This window comes from Triticum aestivum, chromosome 4D (genome assembly GCF_018294505.1).
Source record: "Triticum aestivum cultivar Chinese Spring chromosome 4D, IWGSC CS RefSeq v2.1, whole genome shotgun sequence".
NCBI classification, from domain to species: domain Eukaryota; kingdom Viridiplantae; phylum Streptophyta; class Magnoliopsida; order Poales; family Poaceae; genus Triticum; species Triticum aestivum.
Window position 1 is genome coordinate 457,434,797 of NC_057805.1, and position 13,634 is coordinate 457,448,430.

The following is a 13,634-nucleotide window of genomic DNA, read 5'->3' on the forward strand; positions in this document are numbered from 1 at the left end:
ATTTCAGAGAAGCGCGTCCCAAAGTTTGAGATCCCCTCCCCTCCATTTCCCCATTCATACACCATCGGCGGCACGACAACCTCCGCACTGCGGCCAGCCTCCTCCGTCCGCCACCCCATCCTCCACCTTGCCGGAGCCGCTACCCCTACCCCGTCGTCCACTGCAAGAGATGGACGTCTCTCATCCACGGCGCTGGACCAAGATCCTTTCATCGCCACATCTCGCTTCATCGGCGCCGTCGTCCACCTTGTCGTTGCCGCTCCTACGACCGCCTCGTCCACGGCAACAGGATATATCCCCCGACCCGGCAGTCTGCCGTCTAAAGTCTTCTTACCCGCCACTGACAGCCATCGCACCCGCAGCACCCTCAACGTATCAGCATAGGCCTACACGGCGTCGCAAGAGAGGTGGTACTCTTCCATATGTGCTTAAGTTATTGATCTCACCCGGAAAATAGATCGTAATTTGTTTACTGTACTTTTCTTGTCCGTACCAAATCGTAGTGGCTAGTTGAAAGCAAACATTGGTTGCGAAGTAGCTTTGTCCGGTTTGCACCTTCAGATCCGCCATGGCACGGGCACTATACTCGTAAAGCTTATGGTTTCCCCCTTTATATTCACTACCATCATCGTAGGTGCTTCGTGTCGTGCTAGCACTGCTCCTCAAGACCTCAACCCAAAGCTTACGTGTTGAAATACGAATCTGATATGATGCTCATATCACTAAAACAGAGAACGTTTAATTGGTCACCTAATGTTCCTATATTCATTTCAAAAAGCATGTGTGCCACCCACTGGTCCAGCTAGTTCCACTTTCCTGATTTTTCTCTTGATGCTTAGGGTTTTCCCCTTTTATCTACTCTACTATGATCTGCGTAGGTGCTTTCTGTCATACTAGCATTACTCCACCCTTCAAGCTAAACAACACAACACTCAGAATTCGAAAGCTTAGTTGTTCAAATATGATTGTGATATGATACTGATATTAGTTAACCGACACATTTAATTCGTTAGCTAAAGGTCCCACTTGAGTTTCCAAATGCATGTCGCGACATATAGAGAGACGGCATAATTTCATTTCTTTGTCACTTGTTGACCGTACTTTCTTGTCCATACCAAATCTTAGTTGTTATTTCAAAGCAAACATCGGTTGCTAACTAACCTTTGCGCGGTTTGCAGCTTCAGATCTACCATCCCACTGCCACGGTCAACACTGTACTCATCATGCTTATGTTTTCCCTATTTTATGATGACCACAATCAGCCTACGTGGTTCGTGTCGTAATAGCACTGCTCCACCCATCGAGCTAAACAAGCTTAGTTGTACAAATTCATATATGATATTATTGCTGATATTAGTAAAACTGAGAGATGTTTAATTGGCTAGCTAAATGTTCCTACTTTAGTTTCGAAATGCATGTGAGCCACATATGGAGAGACCGGAAAGAATAGTATTTCTCTGTGCGCTCCGGTTCATCATGGGTGGCCAACCGACATTGTATTGAAAGACTTGTAATATCTTCAATCTGCTTACTCTTCTGCTCTTCTTTAAGATGATACTCTTCTCTTGCGGTCGACTGGTCAGGTCGAGTTGTTCTCCCTTAGTATATTTTGAATCTGTCAGTCAGGTCGACTTGTTCTTCTTTACTATATGTTGAAGCTATCATCTGCGAAGTGTCATCACTTCTGGAGCTCTCATATTTTGAGTAGTAGGCCACATTATATTAATGCACACAACAAATTACAGCATGCATGGCATCTTTTAAAAGAATTGCGGAGATAGCACAAAGGGGTTTACAGGGAGGCAGTATTGGATTAGAATCACTTCTGCATTACAAAGAAAATCTCACTTGTTTTTATGTTTTCATGCATGTCAGATATTGAACATTATCAAAATGAATATGAGAATAGGCGCACGAGAGGAATATTGCGGAACGATCCACTGGCTAACAAACTTGGCATGGTGGACGATGACCTATCTTATTCACCCATCAAGGTGCTTGCTCTAACTTTGCAAAGTTGTATTGGTCGCACATATTTTGCATCTGACCTCTTGCATTACTTCTACTTTGTTACACCTTCTACTTAGTTTAAGCATCAAATATGAGTATACACCATACCTATCCATTTTCTGTACCTATTCCATGTGTCGTCACACTATGTTTTTCCAGTCAAATGTTGTTCTTTTGTAATAGATGTCCAAAAGGAAGAGGGTGAGTGCAGATCCTCAAGGAGTACAAACTAGGTATTTGGAAAAGGTAGTGATACCTGTTAAATCAGATAGATCAACAGCCACAGAAAACATAGGCCCAACTGTACCACACTTTACCCCTACTCCAGTGGCCAAACCCCTATTAGAACTGCTGGGAGCCCAGCTGTGACAGCCTGGTTTTTGCCCTTTTCTTATTTGCTTGAAATTTCATTTGAAAGTTTTTGAAACTTGGAGTTTCTGAATCTTTTCATTTGGACTTAAACACATGGGCATCCTTGGCTTTCACCCAAGTGTTCACTTCTCTCCCAAACCATCACTTCACTTCTGATCCACCACAAAATAACCTTTGGAATATTTTTCTTAAATGAAAAATATTCATTTTCTCTCAAAAACCCTAAGCCAGATCTGTTTGCTTCAAGGCAACCCAAATTTTTATGGCTCAGAAAATTCTAAGATAATTCACAAATATTCTAGGGACCCTAGGGCACCTCCCTGAGCAAAAATATCTCATCACTTTTTGGAATATTTTTGCTACAGAAAATCTTTTCTGTTCTGGACAGAAATGGTGGTTTCTACAGCAACTACCATTTTACTTGCACCATTTGACCTGAACTTTCTTGTGCATCTTTACCTTAGTAACTTATAACTAGCCTCCAAAGCACAGACCCAAACTCCCAGCCATTTGACCACAGTAACATCACAAAGTTACTGACCAGAAACTTACATGGCTTGTAAAATCTTCTCTACTGCACCTGGATCCAAACCAAACCATGGTAAACTTCAAAACTACCACGAACAACATGCCAGACATGATTTTTGGACGAAGGCTAGCCTGAGGAGAGAGTTCGCACGGTGACCACGCGTGTCCACGATGCCAGGCATGCGTGTCGACGCGCTCTGGGTGACGCCGAGTGCTTTGTTCGAGCGTGCTCACTTCCCCCGCCTGCACAACCATGCCAAACCCCGCCACCATCATCGTCTCGACGTCCTTAACTCCTCCCTGGCACTCGCCGACGCCGGAGCTCGCCGCAGCGAGCACGGGCAAGGTCCGGCCAGCCCAACAGTGCGGAGCGCACTGTGCTCGTCGCCATCCCCTTGATCCTGTGCTCGTCTCCGCTCGCCCACAGTGGCCGCGTGACCTCCGTCACCTTCTCCCCCTCTCACTGACGCCGCTCGTCGCCGGGCGCCGTGGACAGGTGTCCACCGGCGGAGCCCGAAGCACCCCCGTCGCTCGCCTATAAATAGAGCCACCCCCAGCCTCCTCGAGCACCATCCAGCACTCACACACACCCCACGATCGAGTAGGAAGCCGTAGCCCGGCCGGGCAGGCCTCGGGCCGCTGTCCCCGAGCTCGAGCTCGCCGGCGATCCCCACTAGTCGTCGCGGTAGCTCCAGCCCCTCCCAGGACTGGGCGACCCCTCCAAGGCCTCCGCCTCTCTCCGGTGAGGCCATCTCGCCCACTTGAGCCTCTGGAGTGACCTCTGCTCGCCGTCTTCCTCAACTCCAGCGACCTCCATGTTCTGCCTCCGATTGCGAGCTAATTTCCGACGCTGTCCGACCACCCCTAGCCACGCTACGGGTACGGGCAGGTGCGCCATCGTCCCCTCTCTCAATCCCTCCCTCTCGTTTGGGCCAAGGAGCCCTCGTCGCCGGCGAGAGCTCCGGCGAAGCCGCGGCCCTCTCTGTTTCTCTCTCCCTCTTCCCCCACCTGACTAGCGGGGCCCACTAGTCAACCACTCAGTACACGCGCGAACCGGTACGAGTGGTGGCGCCCCTGGGCTTTACGCCTTCGACGTCACCCCCCCCCCAGTTGTTTCTTTTTATTTAAATTCATTTATATTCCAGAGAGCTTCAAAGAATTTTAACTTTTTAACCATAAGTCCAAATGAGATGATTCTTTTTGCATTGTGTTCTTTGAAAGGAAATCTAACAGCTCACCAAAGATGAGATTTTTCTGAGCTGTTTAGAATTTCTGGTGAATTTCAGAAGTGTTCTTGATATTCTCTTTTTGTGTTTAAAATTATTTTCAGAAGGTGAGGCTTGTCTTGAGGATCACCAGGAGGCTTGTGAACCTCATATGCACTAAGGCAAGCCACAGCAACATTTTTATGATGCCATTTCAATATTTGTGATTTTCTCACTTAAATGAAATGATTAACCCATGCATTTAAATAATTATTGAATTATTTGTATTCTGTTAAGTATTGGTCAGTTGTTATGCTTGATTTACAAAATAGTTGAAACTAGTTTAAGTGGGTAAAGCAAGTAAAAAAAAATTTGAGGTGATGTTAGAAATAATTTTGTTATGCATGTGAGTAATTATTTAAAGCTTTGTGTTTGCATTCTTAAATTGATAAAAATTTGTTAGAAAATATTCTGTCAAATACTTGTTTAATCATATTACTTGTCTTACAGAATGTTTGAACCCAACTTAGTGATAAAGAAATTAAGAGTTGTTGATAATGATATATTTTGGTCAAGCATATGAAAAATTTATCGGAGTTACTTTCTTGCGTAGGAAATTAGTAAAACTTGTTGCAAAATATTTTGGTTAAGTTGTGAGTCATTTTGAGCAAGTAGAGTAATATGAGTTGTTGACGTTTATGCTTGGTGTGCATATGGATGACGTCGGTCATTTTTATCAATATGTGATGCATGTGTTGTTTTGCATTTCATGGCATGCTATGACACCGGTCATTTTTAGTTAAAATTTAATCCTGAATATAACTCAACTTGAATATACCGTTGACTGGGTCATGGTGCCGCTGAATCGAGTTTCTTTCTAGTGCAACCACATTTGCCTTGTGGGAAGGCCTTGATTCGGTCCATTGACACGGCCTCTGGTCGGTGCCTCCATCTAGGGAAGATTATGTCGTGTTTGCCCTGGCCCGGTAAGCACACATAATCTTGTGTGCTCATTGATGAGATTATGGTACCGAGTCCCCGAGTGGGAGTGTTTTGACCATGACGGTGGTCGGGGTGTCTTTGGTAGACACGGGGCCACCCAGGACCAGCCCGTTGGGGATTTGGGTCGGAGTGGCCGAGAGAGTGTTGTGGCAATGGAGGGGTTTTGTCGGAATGTCGTTGGTCCACCCGAATGGGAATGCGAGGCCATGGGTTCCGTGGTGTGGGTACAGTGTGCTACCTCTGCAGAGTGCATAATCTATCGATAGCCGAGTCCACGGTCACGGACACCTCGTACTAGGTCCCACCATGAGTCAACGTTTAATAAAAATTGCACACTAAGCTATGAACTTTGCATTGTTAATGGATGGCAGAAAGGCCATCGAGGTATTTGGGACCAAATGATGGTCGTGGTTGTGATCGCCGTAAGGATCACGAGTTGTTCTTGAGAAAGACCACTATGGTGGTGTGTATGTGGTCCAGAGATGATCACAGTTGGTAAGCTGTCCTGAGGGACGTTCGGGCTTGATCACAGCATGTTGACATATAATGTTGCATTATTAATAATTGGTTAAATATCATGGTATTGTTTGTCATTATGATTATGCTTGTTGTGAGCTTGCAAGTACATTCAATGTACTGACCTGGCGTGTCATGCCAGATTTCAGGAAAGTCTCGTTGGAAAGGAGCGCTGTTCGAGTCTAGATCGTGTCCACATCAGGGTCCCCGTGATATGGAGCTTCCGCTACGACGTTATTCCGCTGCCACGTAGTTGTTCGAGTCGAGGCCCCTTTATGTTCACTAAATAATGTACATATTGTTCCGCCGCACCGAGTGTGCCGCTTGGCCTCGACCACTGTTGTAATATGAACTCTGTTCCGCTAGCATCAATAAAGCGGTTGTTTTCTGTACCAATATGTTGTGTGTTGCCAGAAGACATGATCTCTGGGCTGGCAATGCAGGGTAAACCGGTCGCTCTGAGCCGGGGTGCCACAACGGTTGGTATCAGAGCCGCGCTGACTGTAGGCAACGCTAGACTACGACGTGTTAACTGGATGCTAGACACGAGTAAATGTGAGTGTCGGTAGCAGTTATAGTTGGTTGTTGCATTGTAGTCATTTGATTATTATTTTTATACTAACCTGTTAATGGTTGTTAGTGTAGATGGCTCCGGTGCCGTATCCGTGCCAGTTGCAGTTGATGCCGTACACGTCACCGCACCTTCTCCGCAACGTGTGGCATCGGTTGTACCCTCACAGAGACGAACCAGTCTACCGTGTGTACCGGGAGCGTCTAGCAGACTCAGTGTATGAGTATCACACAGTGGTTACTCTGCGCACCAGTTCCGATTCCGGCTCTTACACTCGCACTTCTCGGAGCGGTTACGCCTCCACCGCTTCTTAGGCTGTCCAGTTTGCCGCATTTGAGGTCCTTGTCGAGCTTCGTTATACCGAGGTTCAAATGCAGCATCACCCAGGATTCTATTACTACCCATCTCTGCACGACAACGGTCGTGTCCGTTTTCCTCTCGTTAACCCGGAGTCTGGTAGTGTTGCTAGCCATCTTGCTCGCTATATCACTGCTAGCTATCTAATGATCCACGAGCTGGCTCGAGAGCTGACTCATGCCCGTACTGCTTTAGCCGCTACCTTGGTCACTACTAGATCCACCACTACTCCATCCTCACTGGGATTTACCCCTTATGTCCCAGTTAGCTCTAGCTCCCCTATTTTGCCGGTTACTCCCCCGAGTAGCACAGGCGTTCCGGCCATGAACCCTCTCAGTACTCCTGCCGAGTGGGTCTCACTTCTTGCAACCCCTGCAGCCCCGATGCTTCATCCTACCCCTGCCCCTGAGGGAGAGCCCTCGAGGCAGCGTCGTCATGTTACCTTTAACCCGGAGGTTTCCGTTAACCACGTCAGTTCGGGATCTGAGACCGCTTCAGGGGAGGACACCCCAGCACCAGTAGAGCAGTAGTGTCTTTGAGTATTCGCAGTCGTCTAGATGGTGTACGGATGTAGTTGTACGAGTCATGATGCTTCATGTATGAGAGTAGTGGAACCAGTCAGGTTGTTAAATTTTCATGTATGAGTCTATGTATAATTATGATGGGACTTTAATCGCCGTATTCTCTTCGCTCTTTTGCCTTTTTCGAGAATTGTTGCTGGGTTTTCCCCAATTTTATTCTTGGATGTCTCTCATCTCGATTTCGTTGCCTTGGGAAAAATACTCAATAGGATGACGCGGGGAGGCGGCAGTAGCAACGTTCGTGAGGGAACTCCTGTTCGTTGTTCCGCACGACAGGCAGGATATTCTCTCGAGCCGTACGTTCAGCCACCACCTCCTCCGCCTGATCCTCCCTCCACCGAGCAATTTCTGCGTATGTTTGAAGAAAAAAGGAACAATGATCTGATTGAAATATTGAGAAGTGTGCAAGCTATAGTTGGACAAAATGGAAATCAGAACGATCATCACTCAAAGCTGTCAGATTTTCAGAGGACCAATCCACCCAATTTCAGTCAGGTTGTTGACCAATTGGATGCAGACGATTGGTTGCGCACCATGGAAAAAAGCTTGAGATCGCCCGTACTGAAGGAAATGATAAGTCCCATTTGCAACCCATTACCTTGAAGGCGCATCTGCCATATGGTGGGAAAATACAAAAGCCATGTGGCCAATTGATGAGGAAGTCACCTGGGAAAAATTCAAGGATAAGTTCCGCAAATATCACATCCCTACTGGAGTTATGAAGGCCAAGCAGCGTGAATTTCTCGCGCTTGTCCAAGGAAATCAATCCGTGGCTGAGTATCTGCAAAAATTCAATCATCTGGCCCGTTACTCTCTGTATGACGTAGCCACCGAAGAAAGGAAGATGGACAGATTTCTTGGAGGTTTAAATCCGCAACTTCGGTGTGCTCTCGGTATGTTTGATTTCACGGATTTCCAAACTCTGGTAGACAAGGCATTCATTGTTGAACGGGAACACAAGCTTAAATCAGATAATAGGCCTGTTAACGACAACAAGCGCAAGTTTGAGCCAAAGAAGGATGGGCAACCTATGCAAAAGGCTCGTACCTGGCAGCAGACTCACGTGGAATACCGGCCAAATTGGCAGCAGAATGTTAACAAGACCACCACTCAAGTCAAGAATGTTGTGGCCAGTCCAATGCATGAGGAGCGGCAGCGCAATAATTCTTGTTTCACTTGCGGGCAGCCCGGACATTATGCCAAACAGTGCCCCAAGAACCACAAGGTGAATGCGCTAAGCAGGCCACAAGTCAACTTTATGGAGTCTGGGCCAACCCAGCAAAACTTCACTGGGCACGTGAATCATATCTCCGCCGATGAATCCCAAGAGAAGCCAGAAGTCGTCATTGGTATGTTTTCTGTTAATGACATACCTGCAGTAATTTTATTTGACTCTGGGGCTTCCCATTCTTTTATTTCTCGGAGTTTTGCCGCCCAAAACAATTTTCCTTGCACAATTTTGGGCAAAAATATGCTGGTACAAACCCCGGGATCTATAATCAAGAGCAATCTAGTCTGCCGTGATCTGGAGATCAATATCAACGGGGTCCACTTTCCAACATCTCTGATAATCATTGAGTCTGAACAGTTGGATATTATATTGGGAATGAATTGGCTGACCAAATATCAAGTTTGTATAAACTGCGCAACCCGAGAAGTCAATTTAACCAGTCTGAATGGGCAGCTCACCAAATTCTATGCTCGCAAGCATATACCCAAGCCAGAACTAGTGTGCACTGATGTGGTCGAATTGGAATTTAATCCTGTGGTCAGTGAGTACCCTGATGTGTTTCCAGAAGAACTGCCAGGCATGCCACCAGATCGGGAACTGGAATTTGCCATAGATCTTGTGCCCGGAAACGCATCATTATACAAGAAGTATTACCGGATGCCCTCTTCAGAATTAGTGGAACTAAAGAAACAGCTTGACGAATTACTCCGGAAAGGTTATATTCGTCCCAGCTCTTCACCGTGGGGGTCACCTGCAATCTTCGTGGGTAAAAAGGATGGCAGTCTCCGTATGTGCATAGATTATCGCCAGCTGAATGAGGTCACCATCAAAAATAAATACCCACTACGAAGGATTGATGATCTGTTCGATCAGCTCAGTGGGGCTAAAGTATTCTCAAAAATCGATTTACGGACCGGGTATCATCAGCTCAAGATTAAAAGGGAAGATATTCCTAAGACCGCATTCACTACATGATACGTTCTTTACGAATATACTGTGATGTCCTTTGGTCTCACCAATGCCCCTGCCTTCTTCATGCATATGATGAACAAGGTGATCATGGACTTCCTCGACAAATTTGTGGTAGTCTTTATCGACGACATCCTCATTTACTCCAAGAGTGAAGAAGAGCATAAGGATCACCTCCGGGCAGTGCTACAACGGCTCCGCAACCATCAGCTATACACCAAGTTCAGTAAGTGCGAATTTTGGCTCAAGCAAGTTGGGTTTCTCGGGCATGTACTATCCGCCGAAGGCATAGCCGTGGACCCGAGCAAAGTAAAGGATGTGCTCGATTGGGTACCGCCCACAACTGTAACACAGATCCGGAGTTTCCTTGGATTAGCTGGATACTATCGTCGTTTCATTGAAGGGTTTTCCAAAATTGCTAAACCTATGACAGAACTGCTCAAAAAGGATACAAAGTTTGAGTGGACCAAGGACTGTGAGAAGAGTTTTTATGAGCTAAAGACGCGTCTGACAACCGCACCCGTATTGACTCTTCCAGACATTTATCCCAGCTTCGACGTGTACTACGATGCCTCCAGACAAGGTATTGGTTGTGTATTGATGCAAGACGGCAAGGTAGTAGCCTATGCATCACGACAACTACGACCACATGAGCGAAATTATCCTACTCATGATTTGGAATTGGCTACAGTGGTTCATGCATTAAAAATTTGGAGACACTATCTCATTGGAAAAAGGTGCCAAATTTATACCGACCACAAAAGCCTCAAGTACATCTTCACTCAGCCAGATTTAAATCTCCGTCAGCGAAGATGGTTAGAGTTGGTCAAGGACTATGACCTTGGAATAAATTACCATCCAGGCAAGGCCAACGTCGTTGCCAATGCGCTCAGTCGAAAGCCCGTCATCTTAAATGTCATGTTAAAATCATTGCCTACCGAACTTTAGGAGGAGATCGCTCAGCTCAACATGGTCATCGTGGATGCTGGCCTCACTAATATTTTGGAAGTTACCCCCACACTTGAGATGGAAATCCGCAAGGCCCAGCCAGATGATGCCAAGCTACAAAAACATGCAAGGCAGCCCCTAGATTTCTTCAAGGACAACTTCGGTACCCTCCGATTCCGTGGACGAATTTGTGTACCAAATCAACCGGACTTGAAGAGGAAAATCTTGTCAGAAGCACACGAATCCTCGTATTCAATTCATCCGGGAAGTACGAAAATGTATGAAGACCTTAAACAAATATTCTGGTGGAATGGGATGAAGAAAGACATTGCCTATTTTGTAGCCTGTTGCGACATATGCAACAAGGTGAAAGCAGAGCATCAGAAGCCGGCCGGACTTCTCCAACCACTGCCAGTTTCACAATGGAAATGGGATGATGTTTGCATGGACTTCATCACCGGATTGCCTAGGACTCAGCAAGGCAAAGACGCAATCTGGGTTATAGTGGACACCCTAACCAAGGTTGCTCATTTCATCCCGGTCAGCACCAGATACAGAGCAAATGAACTGGCCCAACTGTATGTATCCAGAATCGTCAGTCTGCATCGGGTACCCCGGACTATCACTTCCGACCGAGGTTCTTTGTTTACCTCCGCTTTCTGGTCCCGCCTCCATCAATCCTTGGGGACAGCACTAAAATATAGTACTGCTTATCACCCCCAGACGGACGGTCAGACAGAGTGAGTAAATCAAATACTCGAAGATATGTTGTGAGCCTGTGTGCTAGCCAACGGGGCTAACTGGGAAGATTGCTTGCCATACGCCGAGTTCTCGTATAACAACAGTTTCCAGACCATTCTAAAGATGTCACCCTATGAAGCTCTATATGGTCATAAGTGCCGCACTCCTCTAAATTGGTCTCAAGCTGGAGATAGCCATATCTTCGGAACCGATCTCATGATGGAAGCCGAGAAACAAGTCAGGGAAATCAGAGACCGACTGCAATTGGCCAAATGCCGTCAGAAGAGTTATTATGATGCAAAGCACCGGCAGGTCAGTTTTGAACCCGGAGAACATGTGTACCTCCGAGTCACTCCTATGAAAGGAGTTAAGCGATTTCAGACTCATGGAAAGCTGGCACCCAGATTCATTGGTCCATTCTCAATTATGTCTCGAGTGGGTACGGTTGCATACCAACTGGAACTACCGCCGGAGTTGTCAGAAATACACAATGTGTTCCATGTTTCGCAATTGAGACGATGCATATCCCCGCCTGAGAAAAGGACTGCAATGGCTGAGATAGAATTGGCAAAGGATTTAACTTATGAAGAAAGACCGTCCAAAATTTTGGATCAAGTGGAAAGGGTCACTCGCAGCAAAGTCAGAAAAATTTTCAAAGTTCAGTGGGAGCATCACACCGAGTCAGAAGCAACTTGGGAGCAGGAAGAGTTCCTTAAGAATCAGTATCCAGAGTGGTTTTCCCAAGAAACCGAATCTCGAGGATGAGATTCATTCTAAGTGGGGGAGGTTTGTGACAGCCTGGTTTTTGCCCTTTTCTTATTTGCTTGAAGTTTCATTTGAAAGTTTTTGAAACTTGGAGTTTCTGAATCTTTTCATTTGGACTTAAACACTTGGGCATCCTTGGCTTTCACCCAAGTGTTCACTTATCTCCCAAAACATCACTTCACTTCTGATCCACCACAAAATAACCTTTGGAATATTTTTCTTAAATGAAAAATATTCATTTTCTCTCAAAAACCCTAAGCCAGATCTGTTTGCTTCAAGGCAACCCAAATTTTTATGGCTCGGAAAATTCTAAGATAATTCACAAATATTCTAGGGACCCTAGGGCACCTCCCGAGCAAAAATATCTCATCACTTTTTGGAATATTTTTGCTACAGAAAATCTTTTCTGTTCTGGACAGAAATGGTGGTTTCTACAGCAACTACCATTTTACTTGCACCATTTGACCTGAACTTTCTTGTGCATCTTTACCTTAGTAACTTATAACTAGCCTCCAAAGCACAGCCCCAAACTCCCAGCCATTTGACCACAGTAACATCACAAAGTTACTGACCAGAAACTTACATGGCTTGTAAAATCTTCTCTACTGCACCTGGATCCAAACCAAACCATGGTAAACTTCAAAACTACCACGAACAACATGCCAGACATGATTTTTGGACGAAGGCTAGCCTGAGGAGAGACTTCGCACGGTGACCACGCGTGTCCACGATGCCAGGCATGCGTGTCGACGCGCTCTGGGTGACGCCGAGTGCTCTGTTCGAGCGTGCTCGCTTCCCCCGCCTCCACAACCATGCCAAACCCCGCCACCATCATCGTCTCGACGTCCTTAACTCCTCCCTGGCACTCGCCAACGCCGGAGCTCGCCGCAGCGAGCACGGGCAAGGTCCGGCCAGCCCAACAGTGCGGAGCCCACTGTGCTCGTCGCCATCCCCTTGATCCTGTGCTCGTCTCCGCTCGCCCACAGTGGCCGCGTGACCTCTGTCGCCTTCTCCCCCTCTCACTGACGTCGCTCGTCACCGGGCACCGTGGACAGGTGTCCACCGGCGGAGCCCGAAGCACCCCCGCTGCTCGCCTATAAATAGAGCCACCCCCAGCCTCCTCGAGCACCATCCAGCACTCACACACACCCCACGATCGAGTAGGAAGCCGTAGCCCGTCCGGGCAGGCCTCGGGCCGCCGTCCCCGAGCTCGAGCTCGCCGGCGATCCCCTCTGGTCGCCGCGATAGCTCCAGCCCCTCCCAGGCTTGGGCGACCCCTCCAAGGCCTCCGCCTCTCTCCGGCGAGGCCATCTCGCCCACTTGGAGCCTCTGGAGTGACCTCTGCTCGCCGTCTTCCTCAACTCCGGCGACCTCCATGTTCTGCCTCCGCTTGCTAGCTAGTTTCCAACGCCGTCCGACCACCCCTAGCCACGCTACGGGTACGGGCAGGTGCGCCATCGTCCCCTCTCTCAATCCCTCCCTCTCGTTTGGGCCATGGAGCCCTCGTCGCCGGCGAGAGCTCCGGCGAAGCCGCGGCCCTCTCTGTTTCACTCTCCCTCTTCCACCACCTGACTAGCGGGGCCCGCTAGTCAGCCACTCAGTACACGCACGAAGCGGTACGAGTGGTGGTGCCCCTGGGCTTTACGCCTTCGACGTCACCCCCTCCCCCCCCCCACTGTTTCTTTTTATTCAAATTCATTTATATTCCAGAGAGCTTCAAAGAATTTTAACTTTTTAACCATAAGTCCAAATGAGATGATTCTTTTTGCATTGTGTTCTTTGAAAGGAAATCTAACAGCTCACCAAAGATGAGATTTTTCTGAGCTGTTTAGAATTTT